The sequence below is a fragment of the Mesoplodon densirostris genome, chromosome X, assembly GCF_025265405.1.
Source record: "Mesoplodon densirostris isolate mMesDen1 chromosome X, mMesDen1 primary haplotype, whole genome shotgun sequence".
Classification (NCBI taxonomy): domain Eukaryota; kingdom Metazoa; phylum Chordata; class Mammalia; order Artiodactyla; family Ziphiidae; genus Mesoplodon; species Mesoplodon densirostris.
In genome coordinates this window covers 62,942,491-62,954,920 of record NC_082681.1, presented here as the reverse complement: position 1 = coordinate 62,954,920, position 12,430 = coordinate 62,942,491, and the positions used below count along the sequence as shown (strand labels likewise).

General features: G+C 38.3%; 1 pseudogene; it reads left to right on the top strand.

Moving 5' to 3' along the window:
• Positions 1 to 452: 452 nt before the first annotated feature.
• On the top strand, positions 453 to 7,288 carry LOC132481615 (C-terminal-binding protein 2-like; annotated as a pseudogene).
• The last annotated feature ends 5,142 nt before the right edge of the window (positions 7,289 to 12,430 follow it).

Sequence of the window (12,430 nt, the reverse complement as noted above, 5' to 3'; positions counted from 1 at the left end):
CCTTTTGAATAAGAGATGTGCAAAATTCGATAAAGATCAGTCCTTGTGGGGTTTCCCTGGTGGCACAGTGGTTGAGAGTCTGCCTGCTGATGCAGGGGACAGGAGTTCGTGCCCCAGTCCAGGAAGATCCCACATGACATGGAGAGGCTGGGCCCGTGAGCCTTGGCCACTGAGCCTGCACGTCTGGAGCCTGTGCTCCACAATGGGAGGGGCCACAACAGTGAGAGGCCCATGTACCACAAAAAAAAGGGCTTCCCTGATGGTGCAGTGGTTGAGAGTCTGCCTGCCGATGCAAGGGACACGGGTTCATGCCCCAGTCTAGGAAGATCCCACATGCCACGGAGAGGCTAGGCCCGTGAGCCATGGCCACTGAGCCTGCACATCCGGAGTCTGTGCTCTACAATGGGAGAGGCCACAACAGTGAGAGGCCTGCGTACCACACACACACACAAAAATTGGTCCTTGTGGATAAGCACAAATTCAAGCAAAAGCAATTGGACAGAATTTGTGAAGGTATCTACCCCCAAATCATGAATGGCCTCTTTACCCACACCCCCTGACGGTGTTGCTCATCTGCAGAGACTGCACCAAGGAGATACCGATCCTAAAAGACCCGGCCACTGAATCCTTCTGTGATGCATAGTCCACTCAAGAGATCCACAAGAAGGTGTTTTTTTCTGTTTTTTTTTCTTTTTTTTAAATTATGCTTTATTATTTGACCTACATGTTATTTATGATTGTATTAATTTTAAATTCTTTACTTTCTTTTTTTTAAAAACCCCACATTTGTTTATTTATTTATTTTTTTGGCTGTATTGGGTCTTCATTTCTGTGTGAGGGCTTTCTCTAGTTGTGGCAAGCGGGGACCACTCTTCATCACAGTGCGTGGGCCTCTCACTATCGCGACTGTTCTTGTTGCAGAGCACAGGCTCCAGACACGCAGGCTCAGTAGTTGTGGCTCACGGGCCCAGTTGTTCCATGGCATGTGGGATCCTCCCAGACCAGGGCTCGAACCCGTGTCCCCTGCATTAACAGGGAGTTTCTCAACCAATGTGCCACCAAGGAAGCCCACACAAGAAGATTTTAAACAAGGCTGTTGATCCCTTGATGTCACCACACCATCACTCTTACCAGGGAGGACCTGGAGAGACTCAAGGCCCTGAGAGTGATCATGTGGGTTAGGCAGCACCTAAGACAACATCCACATCAAGGCTGCAGGTGAGCTCAGGATTGCCGTGTGCAATATCCCTTCTGTGGCAATGGAAGAGTTGGCCAATTCCAGCATCTGCCACATTATCTGTTTGTACTAGTGGAACATGTGACTGTGCCAGTCACTGTAGGAAGGCGCATGGGTATGGAACATCTAGCACATACAGGAGGTTGCCTCTGGAGCGGCCCACACCCTTAGGAAGATGCTGAGACTCATCCACTTTAGTTGTGTGGACCAAGGGCTTGCTGTTTGAGCCAAAACCTATGGATTCAGCTTCATATTTTATGATCCCTACTTGCAGGAAGGGATAGAGCTCTCCCTGGGTATGCAGAGGTTCTACACCCTGCAGGACTTACTGTATCAGAGCAACTGCAACTCCTTGCATTGTAATCATAATGAACATAACCATCACCTCATCAATGTCTTTACTATAAAGCAGATGAAGCAAGGTGCATTCTGAGTGAATGTAGTCCAATGTGGACTGCTGGATGAGAAAGCATTAGCCCAAACCCTCAAGGAAGGCAAGATAAGAGGGGTGACCCACGACATTCATGAATCAGAGCCTTTCAGCTTTGCTCAGGGTTCCTTATAAAATACACCTTAATATCATTTGTATTCCCCACATGGCCCAGTATAGGGAGTAAGCCTCACTAGAGCTGAGGGAAGACCCTGCCACCAAGATTCGCCTGGCAATCACAAGTTGCATCCCAGAAAACTTAAGAAACTGTGTGAACAAGGAATTCTTTATCACAACAGCTCCCTGGTCAATAATGGAGCAGGAAGTAGAAGCAAGAAGAACTACAGTCCTTCAGCCTGTGGAACAAAAACCACATTCACAGAAAGATAGACAAGATGAAAAGACAGAGGGCTATGTACCAGATGAAGGAACAAGATAAAAGCACAGAAAAAGAACTAAATGAAGTGGAGATAGGCAACCTTCCAGAAAAAGAACTCAGAATAATGATAATGAAAATGATCCAGGACCTCAGAAAAAACAATTGAGGCAAAGCTCGAGAAGATGCAAGAAATGTTTAATGAAAACCTAGAAGAATTAAAGAACAAACAAACAGAGAGGAACAATACAATAGCTGAAATGAAAACTACACTAGAAGGAATCAATAGCAGAATAACTGGGGCAGAAGAACGGATAAGTGACCTGGAAGATAGAATGGTGGAATTAACTGCTATGGAACAGAATAAAGAAAGAAGAATGGAAAGAAATGAAGACAGCCTAAGAGAACACTGGGAAAACATTAAACACAACAACATTCGCATTATAGGGGTCCCAGAAGGAGAAGAGAGAGAGAAAGGACCAGAGAACATATTTGAAGAGATTATAGTCAAAAACGTCCCTAACATGGGAAAGGAAATAGTCACCAAAGTCCAGGAAGTGCAACAAGTCCCATACAGAATAAACCCAAGGGGAAACACACTGAGACACATAGTAATCAAATTGGCAAAAATTAAAGACAAAGAAAAAGTATTGAAAGCAGCAAGGGAAAAATGAAAAATAACATACAATGGAACTCCCATAAGGTTAACAGCTGATTTCTCTGCAGAAACTCTACAAGTCAGAAGGGAGTGGAATTATATATTTAAAGTGATGAAAGGGAAGAACGTACAACCAAGATTACTCTACCTGGCAAGGATCTCATTCAGATTCGATGGAGAAATCAAAAGCTTTGCAGACAAGCAAAAGCTAAGAGAATTCAGCACCACCAACTCAGCTCTACAACAAATGATAAAGGAACTTCTCTACTCAGGAAACACAAGAGAAGAAAAGGATCTACAAAACAAACCACAAACAATTAAGAAAATGGTCAAAGGAACATACATATTGATAATTACCTTAAACGTGAATGGCTTAAATGCTCCCACCAAAAGACACAGGCTTGCTGAATGGATACAAAAACAAGACCCATCTGTATGCAGTCTACAAGAGACCCACTTCAGACCTAGGGACACATACAGACTGAAAGTGAGGGGATGGAAAAAGATATTCCATGCAAATGGAAATCAAAAGTAAGCTGGAGTAGCTATACTCATACCAGATTAAATAGACTTAAAAAAAAGAATGTTACAAGAGACAAGGAAGGACACTACATAATGATCAAGGGATCAATCCATGAAGAAGATGCAACAATTATAAATATATATGCACCCAACATTGGAGCACCTCAATACATAAGGCAACTGCTAACAGCTATAAAAGAGGAAATTGACAATAACACAATAAGAGTGATGGAATTTAACACCTCACTTACACCAATGGACAGACCATGCAAAATGAAAATAAATAAGGAAAGAGAAGCTTTAAATGACACAATAGACCACATAGATTTAATTCATATTTATAGGGCATTCCATCCAAAACAGCACATTAAACTTTCTTCTCAAGTGCGCATGGAACATTCTCCAGGATAGATCACATTTGGGTCACAAATCAAGCCTCAGTAAATTTTAGAAAATTGAAATCATATCAAGCATCTTTTCTGACCACAACACTATGAGAATAGAAATGAATTACAGGGAAAAAAACGTAAAAAACACAAACACATGCAGGCTAAACAATACGTAACTAAATAACCAAGAGATCTGAAGAAATCAAAGAGGAAATCAAAATATACCTAAAGACAAATGACAATGAAAACACGATTATCCAAAACCTATGGGATGCAGCAAAAGCAGTTCTAAGAGGGAAGTTTATAGCCATACACTCCTACCTCAAGAAAAAAGAAAAATCTCAAATAGACAATTTAACCTTATGCCTAAAGGAAATAGAGAAAGAAGAACAAACAAAACCCAGACTTGGCAGAAGGAAAGAAATCATAAAGCTGAGAGCAGAAATAAATGAAATAGAAACAAAGAAAACAATAGCAAAGATCAATAAAACAAAAAGCTGGTTCTGTGAGAAGATAAACAAAATTGATAAAGCATTAACCAGACTCATCAAGAAAAAGGAGAGGACTCAAATCAATAAAATTAGAAATGAAAAAGGATAAGTTACAACAGACACCACAGAAATACAAAGCAGCCTAAGAGACTACTACAGGCAACTCTATGCCAATAAAATGGACAACCTGGAAGAAATGGACAAATTCTTAGAAAGGTATAACCTTCAAAGTCTGAACCAGGAAGAAACAGAAAATATGAACAGAATAATCACAAGTAATGAAATTGTAACTGATTAAAAATCTTCCAACAAACAAAAGTCCAGGACTAGATGGCTTCACAGGTGAATTCTATCAAATATTTAGAAAAGAGCTAACACCGAACATTCTCAAACTCTTCCAAAAAATTGCAGAGGAAGGAGCACTCCCAAACCCATTCTATGAGGCCACCATCACCCTGATACCAAGAGGAGACAAAGATATTACAAAAAAAGAAAATTACAGACCAATATCACTGACGAATACAGATGCAAAAATCCTGAACAAAATATTAGCAAACAGCATACAACAACACAGTAAAAAGACACTACACCATGATCAAGTGTGATTTATCCCAGGGATGCAAGGATTCTTCAATATATGCATATCAATCAATGTGATACACCATATTAACAAATTGAGAAATAAAAACCAGATAATCATCTCAATAGATGCAGAAAAAGCTTTTGACAAATTTCAACACCCATTTATGATATAAACACTCCAGAAAGTAGGCAGAGAGTGAACCTACTTCAACATTATGAAGGCCATATATGACAAATCCACAGCAAACATCATTCTCAATGGTAAAAAACTGAAAGCATTTCCTCTAAGATCACGAATGAGACAAGGATGTCCACTCTCACCACTATTATTCAACATTGTTTTGGAAGTCCTAGCCATGGCAATCAGAGAAGAAAAAGAAATAAAAGGAATACAAATTGAAAAGAAGAAGTAAAACTGTCACTGTTTGAAGTTGACTTGATACTATACATAGAGAATCCTAGAAATGCCACTAGAAAACTACTAGAGCTAATCAATGAATTTGGTACTGTTGCAGGATACAAAATTAATGCACATAAATCTCTTGTATTCCTATACACTAAAGGTGAAAAATCTGAAAGAGAAATTATGGAAACACTCCCATTTACCATTGCAATAAAAAGAATAATATACCTAGGAATAAACCTACCTATGGAAACAGAAGACCTGTATGCCCAAAATTATAAGACACTGATGAAAGAAATTTAAGATGATACCAACAGATGGAGAGGTATACCATTTTCTTAGATTGGAAGAATAGATATTGTGAAAATGACTATACTACCCAAAGCAATCTACAGATTCAATGCAATGCCTATCAAATTACCAATGGCATTTTTTATGGAACTAGAACAAATCATCTTAAAATTTGTATGTAGACACCAAAGACCCTGAATAGCCAAAGCAATCTTGAGGGGAAAAAAACGGAGCTGGATGAATCAGACTCCCTGACTTCAGACTATACTACAAAGCTACAGTAATCAAGACAACATGGTACTGGCACAAAAACAGAAATATAGATCAATGGAAAAAGACAGAAAGCCAGTGTTAAACCCATGCACTTGTAGTCAACTTATCTATGACAAAGGAGGCAAAGATATACAATGGAGAAAAGACACTCTCTTCAATAAGTGGTGCTAGGAAAACTGGACAGGTACATGTAAAATAATGAAATTAGAGCACTCCCTAACACCATACACAAAAATAAACTCAAAATGGATTTTAGACCTAAATATAAGATGGAACACTATAAAACTCTTAGAGGAAAACATAGGAAGAACACTCTTTGACATAAATTACAGCAAGATATTTTTAGATCCACCTCCTAGAGTAATGGAAATAAGAACAAAAATAAACAAATGGGAACTAATGAAACTTCAAAGCTTTTGCACAGCAAAGGAAACCATAAACAAGACCAAAAGACAACCCTCAGAATGGGAGAAAATATTTGCAAATGAATCAACGGACAAAGGATTAATCTCCAAAATATATAAACAGCTTATGCAACTCAATTTTGAAGAAACAAACAACCCAATCCAAAAATGGGCAGAAGACCTCAATAGACATTTCTCCAAAGAAGACATACATATGGTCAAGAAGCACATGAAAAGTTGCTCAACATCACTAATTATTAGAGAAATGCAAATCAAAACTACAATGAGGTATCACCTCAGAACAGTTAGAATGGGCATCAGCAGAAAATCTACAAACAACAAATTCTGGAGAGGGTGTGGAGAAAAGGGGACCCTCTTGGTGGGAATGTAAATTGATACAACCACTATGGAGAACAGTATGGAGGTTCCTTAAAAAACTAAATATAGAATTACCATATGATCCAGCAATCCCACTACTGGGCTTATACCCAGGGAAAACCATAATTCAAAAAGACACATGCACCCCAATGTTCATTGCAACACTATTTACAATAGCCAGGTCATAGAAGCAACCTAAATGCCCAGACAGATGAATGGATAAAGAAGCTGTGGTACATATATACAATGGAATATTACTCAGCTATAAAAAAGAATGAAATTGAGTCATTTGTTGAGACATGGATGGATCTAGAGACTATCATACAGAGTGAAGTAAGTCAGAAAGGGTAAAACAAATATCGTATATTAACACATGTATGTGGAACCTAGAGAAATGGTACAGATGAACTGGTTTCTAGGGCAGAAGTTGAGACACAGTTGTAGAGAACAAACGTATGGACACCATGTGGGGAAAATCAAGGTGGGCTGGGTATGGTGGTGTGCTGAATTGGGTGATTGCGATTGATGTGTATACACTGATGTGTATAAAATTGATGACTTATAAGAACCTGCAGTATAAAAACAAAAAAATAACAACTAATACTAAAAAATAATAATAATAAATAATATATCAGCAAGCAATTCATGCACAGCTCAATGGTGCCACATACGGATACCCACCAAGCATCCTGACCATGGCTCCACGAGGACTTCCTGCAGCCATGGAAGGGACTATCCTTGGAGGAATCCCAGTGACCCATAACCTCCTCACACCGGCACACCCTTCCCAAGCTCCCTCTTCCAACCAGCCCACAAAACATGGGAACAATTGAGAATACTCTAATGAGGAATAGCAGAAAATGATGAAAGGTAATCATTCAGATACACCTGGGACCAAGAGACAGTGAAAAATAGATGAATAGAAAAGGAATTTGATAGTCTTTTTTAACTGTTTCTGGATATTTGCATCATGGACGTTGCAGTGTTAAAACTACAAAAGAGCTAGAGGCCAAGAGGTGGGAAAACTGAATATGTTGTCTGCTTACTGAGGCACTGAAAAAGACTAAGATGTGATTTATTAATGACCAACTTCTGTTATTATGTGTTAATTTTTTTATCTGTTCATCAAATCACAAAGAATAAATAGATTATTTCCCTTTATCAGTCTCTTGGTCACAGCACTTCCTGAACACCTGGCTCTAAAATGTTGCATCAAGCGTTCCAAATATCAAAATTAAAAAAAATAAATAAATAAATAAATAAAATAAATAAATAAAAAATATTAATAGGAAATCCCCTTCCTATGACTCTAGCCCCTTTGGTCCATTGGGACTGGTTACCTCTTTTGCTAATAGGAAGATTAAATTACTAAAAAATGGGGAGAAAACTGTTTGCCTGTGTTAGGCAAACATGAGCATAGGATTGAAGACCAAATAGGCTCCTGTACAGAGAAGTCTCTCCCATTTGAACTGCATCCTGAGCAGAAAAGTTTGTCATGAGTTTATTAATACGCTCTGACGATGAAAAAAAAAATTGTTTCACAAGATGTTTGTACTTCAAATATATTTTCTCAGTTTCAGATCCTCAGCTATTTTATTGAGTGGAAAATCTTGAACTGAAAAGGTTCAAGAAGAATAATGATTAATTTTCTATGCCTCCGGAAACACTTTTTATGGTAACTTGTCAGATTGTCTGTGAACTAACCCACTTTTTAGGACAATGATAAAGTATTCTTTTCTTCGCATGATATATACAAGAACACTTCAGGTATGTTATTAAATGTGACTGATTTTAACAAATGCTATTAGATTTGTATCGACTAGTTACATGTTATATTCATACTCTTTTATGAATCATCACCTTTTGCTTAAAAGTTGGCCTATGTTGAGCCTTTGTATAGGTACATTCCTGTTCTTGTGACAAAAAAACCCAAAACAAACACAAACAAACAAACAAACAAAAAAAAACTTTACAACTGTCCCTAACAGAAAAATAATAGCTATCAGAACTATATCTTATTTTAGTGTGAGTTACTATTACTGTATTTGTTTATTGTAAAGGTGGACATTTAGCATTCAGTGAGGTTTTCAATAAAAAGTAATAATAAAAAAAAGAACTGCTTCTTTGTTTTGTACAGTCCTGTGGGACTTATAAATAGAAGCCCCGTTGGCTACCAGAACCAGCTGATCTGGGGACATATCTCGTGACATCTGCAAAAACTAGGGAGACAGATGTGTGTATAAGCTCCTTCAAGGAAGATGCTGGTGACTTGGTTTTATTGTTATAGAAGACCAGAAGGAGGAGATTGGGAAAGTGTCCATTGGCTTTCTCAGTCTCCGGGGAGATTTACAGCCAACCCCTACATATGTGCTAAATTAGAAGCTTGAACCTCAGGCAGCAGCTAGTGAATTATGCAGTTAGACCACTTCCAGGAAAAGCCTTGGAGATCCATATTTCTGTCTGTTTGTTCTGCATTGATTCCTGGGAGACAGCTGTGTCTTGCCTGTGAAGAACTGCTTTTTTGTTTGTTACAGTCTTGTGGGTCTCGTGGGGGTCACTGTTGGCTTTTAGAGAGATAGGGTTTTTGGAGGCCTGTTTCTTGGATAGGAGTCGTAAATATTGGGGAACTGGATGTGTGGTCTAAACTCTATACTCCTCAGAGAGAAGCTGGGTATTGGGATTTCCCTCCTGATTCTATGGTGCCATGCCAAGAGAGGGTTTTCTTTCTTTTTTTTATTAGTTTCTGCTTTATAACAAAGTGAATCAGTCATACATATACATCTGTTCCCACATCCCTTCCCTCATGCATCTCCCTCCCTCCCACACTCCCCATCCCACACCTCCAGGCGGTCACAAAGCACCGAGCTGATCTCCCTGTGCTCTGCGGCTGCTTCCCACTATCTATGTACCTTACGTTTGTTAGTGTATATATGTCCATGCCTCTCTTTTGCTTTGTCACAGCTTACCCTTCCCCCTCCCCATATCCTCAAGTCCATTCTCAAGTAGGTCTGTGTCTTTATTCCCGTTTTAGCCCTCGGTTCTTCATGACATTTTTTTTTAATTCCGTATATATGTGTTAGCATACGGTATTTGTCTTTCTCTTTCTGACTTACTTCACTCTGTATGACAGACTCTAGTTCTATCCACCTCATTACAAACAGCTCAGTTTCGTTTCTTTTTATGGCTGAGTAATATTCCATTGTATATATGTGCCACATCTTCTTTATCCATTCATCCGATGATGCACACTTAGGTTGTTTCCAGCTCCGGGGTATTGTGAATAGAGCTGCAATGATCATTTTGGTACATGTCTCTTTTTGAATTATGGTTTTCTCAGGGTATACACCCAGTAGTGGGATTGCTGGGTCATATGGTAGTTCTATATGTAGTTTTTTAAGGAACTTCCATACTGTTCTCCATAGTGAATGTACCAATTCACATTGCCGCCAGCAGTACAAGAGTGTTCCCTTTTCTCCACACCCTCTCCAGCATTTATTGTTTCTAGATTTCTTGATGATGGCCATTCTGACTGGTGTGAGATGATATCTCATTGTAGTTTTGATTTGCATTTCTCTAAAGATTAATGACGTTGAGAATTCTTTCATGTGTTTGTTGGCAGTCTGTATATCTTCTTTGGAGAAATGCCTATTTAAGTCTTCTGCCCATTTTTGGATTGGGTTGTTTGTTTTTTTGCTATTGAGCTGCATAAGCTGTTTATAAATTTTGGAGATTAATCCTTTGTCAGTTGCTTCATTTGCAAATATTTTCTCCCATTCTGAGGGTTGTCTTTTGGTCTTGTTTATGGTTTCCTTTGCTGTGCAAAAGCTTTGAAGTTTCATTAGGTCCCATTTGTTTATCTTTGTTTTTATTTCCATTTCTCTAGGAGGTGGGTCCAAAAGGATCTTGCTGTGATTTATGTCATAGAGTGTTCTACCTATGTTTTCCTCTAAGTTTGATAGTTTCTGGCCTTACATTTAAGTCTTTAATCCATTTTGAGCTTTTTTTTGTGTATGGTGTTAGGGAATGATCTAATCTCAAAATTTTATGTGTCCCTGTCCAGTTTTCCCAGCACCACTTATTGAAGAGGCTGTCCTTTCTCCACTGTACATTCCTGCCTCCTTTATCAAAGATAAGTTGGCCATATGTGCGTGGGTTTATCTCTGGGCTTTCTATCCTGACCCACTGATCTATCTTTATGTTTTTATGCCAGTACCACACTGTCTTGATTACTGTAACTTTGTAGTATAGTCTGAAGTCCGGGAGCCTGATTCCTCCAGCTCCGTTTTTCGTTCTCAAGATTGCTTTGGCTATTCGGGGTCTTTTGTTTTTCCAAAAAACTTTTGAAATTTTTTGTTCAGTTCTGTGAAAAAATGCCAGTGGTAGTTTGATAGGGATTGCATTGAATCTGTAGATTGCTTTGGGTAGTAGAGTCATTTTCACAATATTGATTCTTCCAATCCAGGAGCATGGTATATCTCTCCATCTATTTGTATCATCTTTAATTACTTTCATCAGTGTCTTATAATTTTTTGCATACAGGTCTTTTATCTCCTTAGGTAGGTTTATTCCTAGATATTTTATTCTTTTTGTTGCAATGGTAAATGGGAGTGTTTTCTTGATTTCATTTTCAGATTTTTCATCATTAGTGTACAGGAATGCCAGAGATTTCTGTGCAATATTTTTTTATCCTGCTACTTTACCAAATTCATTGATTAGCTCTAGTAGTTTTTTTGGTAGCATATTTAGGATTCTCTATGTATAGTATTATGTCATCTGCAAACAGTGACAGCTTTATTTCTTCTTTTCCAATTTGGATTCCTTTTATTTCCTTTTCTTCTCTGATGGCTGGGGCTAAAACTTCCAAAACTATGTTGAATAAGAGTGGTGAGAGTGGGCAGCCTTGTCTTGTTCCTGATCTTAGTGGAAATGGTTTCAGTTCTTCACCATTGAGGACAATGTTGGCTGTGGGTTTGTCATATATGGCCTTTATTATGTTGAAGAAAGTTCCCTCTATGCCTACTTTCTGCAGGGTTTTTATCATAAATGGGTGTTGAATTTTGTCGAAAGCTTTCTCTGCATCTATTGAGATGATCATATGGTTTTTCTCCTTCAACTTGTTAATATGGTGTATCACATTGATTGATTTGCGTATATTGAAGAATCCTTGCATTCCTGGAATAAACTCCACTTGATCATGGTGTATGATCCTTTTAATGTGCTGTTGGATTCTGTTTGCTAGTATTTTGTTGAGGACTTTTGCATCTATGTTCATCAGTGATATTGTCCTGTAGTTTTCTTTCTTTGGGACATCCTTGCCTGGTTTTGGTATCAAGGTGATGGTGGCCTCGTAGAATGAGTTTGGGAGTGTTCCTTCCTCTGACATTGATTGGAAGAATTTGAGAAGGATGGGTGTTAGCTCTTCTCTAAATGTTTGATAGAATTCGCCTGTGAAGCCATCTGGTCCTGGGCTTTTGTTTGTTGGAAGATTTTTAATCAGAGTTTCAATTTCAGTGCTTGTGATTGGTCTATTCATATTTTCTATTTCTTCCTGAGTCAGTCTTGGCAGGTTGTGCATTTCTAAGAATTTGTCCATTTCTTCCAGGTTGTCCATTTTATTGGCATATAGTTGCTTATAGTAATCTCTCATGATCTTTTGTATTTCTGCAGTGTCAGTTGTTACTTCTCCTTTTTCATTTCTAATTCTATTGATTTGAGTCTTCTCCCTTTCTTTGTTGATGAGTCTGGCTAATGGTTTGTCAATTTAGTTTATCTTCTCAAAGAACCAGCTTTTAGTTTGATTGATCTTTGCTATCATTTCCTTCATTTCTTTTTCATTTATTTCTGATCTGATCTTTATGATTTCTTTCCTTCTGCTAACTTTCGGCGTTTTTTGTTCTTCTTTCTCCAATTGCTTTAGGTGCAGGGTCAGGTTGCTTACTCGAAATGTTTCCTGTTTCTTAAGGTGGGATTGTATTGCTATAAACTTCCCCCTTAGA